The sequence below is a fragment of the Elephantulus edwardii genome, unplaced genomic scaffold (genome assembly GCF_000299155.1).
Source record: "Elephantulus edwardii isolate Elephantulus edwardi_28Jun2011 unplaced genomic scaffold, EleEdw1.0 scaffold00333, whole genome shotgun sequence".
NCBI classification, from domain to species: domain Eukaryota; kingdom Metazoa; phylum Chordata; class Mammalia; order Macroscelidea; family Macroscelididae; genus Elephantulus; species Elephantulus edwardii.
The window spans coordinates 285,948-288,749 of NW_006400083.1; positions in this window are offsets into that span (position 1 = coordinate 285,948).

Below are 2,802 nucleotides of genomic sequence, written 5' to 3' on the forward strand. Positions count from 1 at the left end.
GCCCTTAGGTGCTCTCCCAGATAATCAGCCCCAGTAAACACAGATAAGATCCTACTGGCCTTTCTCCTGCCAGATTAGTTCCACAACAGCTCAGCTGATAGCTCTGGTGATGGCTGGATCCGCTGCTGGTTGTTTATGCAGCAGCACCCTGTGTGTCGGGGTCACACAGGTGCGGGCTGCAGGGTGGTCGCACAGTGGCAGGTAGTCTTCGCTCCTCTGGAGTTCCGCGGTGGATGCCTGACTATTGCTCTTCCTTGGTCTCTTCCCGGCCCCATCTGGCGTTGGAACTCCTCTGGCGGTGGAACTCCCATCTCTGGCTGGGAATTGTTTTTTAACTTCTTCCTTTATTATAATTGGTTCTTATCAGCTGCTACTTCCAGAAATATTTCAGGTGCTTTTTGGTACAGTAACTCTTGGAAATCTACCTGCATGATGGAAATTTCCAGAAAGTGTACAAAAGAGAATATGTGCAATTGTAGGACAAAACCTTGCCCAGGTATTGCCCAAGTACTGAGGGTCATGGCTCATTAGAGAAGTTTTGGTCTTCGAATCACCCCCCGCCACCTCGGACCAAGTAGAGGCAAGTAAGAAGTCAAGTGCAAACTTTGAACAATGGACAAGAGGTGAGTTCAAACTATCCTCTAGCTGTGGTTTTGAATTTGGAGCCACACACTTTCAGGGTTCTTAGAGAGGCTTGCTTCTTTGGAGACACTAGTCATTTCAATGGCATGCAGCAAACCACAGTAGGGTGAGATTAAGGGTGGGAGGTAAAAAAATGGTGAACTTTCTTCTAAACTCTCTGAGCTTTGTATTAAGGCAAATTAGTTCATTAGGTGTCAGGAAAGTATTTGCTAGTTTGAGCATTCCCATTCAAATAGAAACCAGGAATTTAGATCATCTTTTCAATGTAATTGTTTAAGGAGAGAGGGGGAGAGAGAGAGAGTGAGAGTGTGTGTGTGTGTGTGTGTGTGTGTGTGTGTGTGTGTGTGTGTGTTTACAGCTAGCTTTCTTCCCCAGTTCTTTCTCAGTGTGTGTGATTCTCCTGTAAAAGATCTTTGGGCTTTTGTGTTCTATAAATAAGGTGAAGGAGATCAAGCTTTACTTTCCTTGGATGTCAGACTGAGGGGAAGTCCAATGTAGAGAGGCTTCCTTTGTTAAAGAGCCTGCAGAGATCTAAGAGCTGACAGAGACTTAGCAGAAGTTTTTAGGAGAAAGTGAAGTTTGGGAGACCTTTCCTACCCCATTTCAGGCCTACAATTTAAATTATGCACATCCCTTCAATAGAGGCACCCTGTCCTCTCAGGAGCCTTGTGGGGTAGAGCCTTGTGAGGTGGAGGGTCAAGTTGGGGGAGGGAATGAGGGAAAGCTTAGATATTGTACCAGAACTGGGAGATTGTAGAACCACGGAACTCAGTTATTCCAGAATAATCTATTATTCTTAGACATTCTTAAATAAGTACTGCTAAATTTCACACATGTTCCCTCATGTGAGTGAAACAGTGTTTTTTCTCACTAAGCATATAGCTTCTCTAGATGAGGAAATATTATAAGAGTACAAGTTGGTAGGGAGAAGTCCTCAGTCCTCTTTATTCTCTGTGGACTTATGTTGAATCTGTGGGGCACTTGTAGAGCTGAATAGTTGGGAAACTTTTATGATGAAAATACAAATTCTGTTTGAGAAGGCCCAAAGCCTTAAGATTATGACTGAATCTCTGCTGCCTTCTTCCATCAGTATTTTCCAGAAGCAATGCCTGTCAGTGACACAAATGTTCTTTCTGCTCAGTGGGCACCAGAGTCCTGGCCCTTTAATTTACTGGGGAAACTACTGAGGTGGAATCCTGCACTTGTCTTTGTCCAGTTGAGGATGACCTTCTGGAGAAATTCCTTCCCCTGCTTCATTTTATCTTGAGAAAATGTCAGACAAGCACCATCTAATTAAGGTCTTGATTCTCCATGTGAAAATATGTTTGCCGAAACATCACTTAACCTACTCTCTCTTTGAACATTAGTGTTTTATATTCACTGCAAAGATCATCATAATGACATTATGTGAATGTTCTCATAGTGATTGCCAACATATTCCTCAGAGTATTAGGGTTTTACTTGCCATACAAGGGATATATCTGGGGCTCCCTGGGGGAAGCTTGGGTGCTGAGCAGATGTCCCCACAGGGGAACAATGCAGACAGTGAGTGACAGGCATTTGCGGATCCAGGGAGGTAGACCATCAGTCAACACCTCATCTCATGATCCATATATGCTCACAATGCACCTTCTAAAGACAAGTGCTGTGGCTGTGTATGACATGCAGAGTCTGTAGTAAGGAAAGCTCAGACTCAGCCTTGCGGGGAGGGAGAATAGGCTGGGGACTGGCCAAGAACAGCAGCTCATCTAGGAAGATAAACCCTTGTCTTCAGGAAGCAAAGAAGTTTGAGATTCTCTCTTTTTTGTGTGACTTGTTTAGGAAGACTGAAACCTGAGGGGTCAGGTGAGAGGCGAGGACTTCCTGGGACCAAGTGAGGCTCCTGCTTAGGGCCTCCAAGACCAATGCCAAAGCCGTGGACTACTGTCATGAGTTCCAAGACCTGCAAAAACATAGACCAGAGGCCTTTAAAAGGGGAAGTAAGACTTAAGATGTAGTTAAGATGTCTGAAGTCTCTGTCTAAATATTTGTTTCTTTAAATAGGCATACCAAATGGTATTTTAATGGTTGACTCTGGAGAACATTATGCTGAGTGAAATATCCCAGTCACAAAAGGACAAATATTACATGATGCCACTGTTGTAGAATGGGACTGTCCTT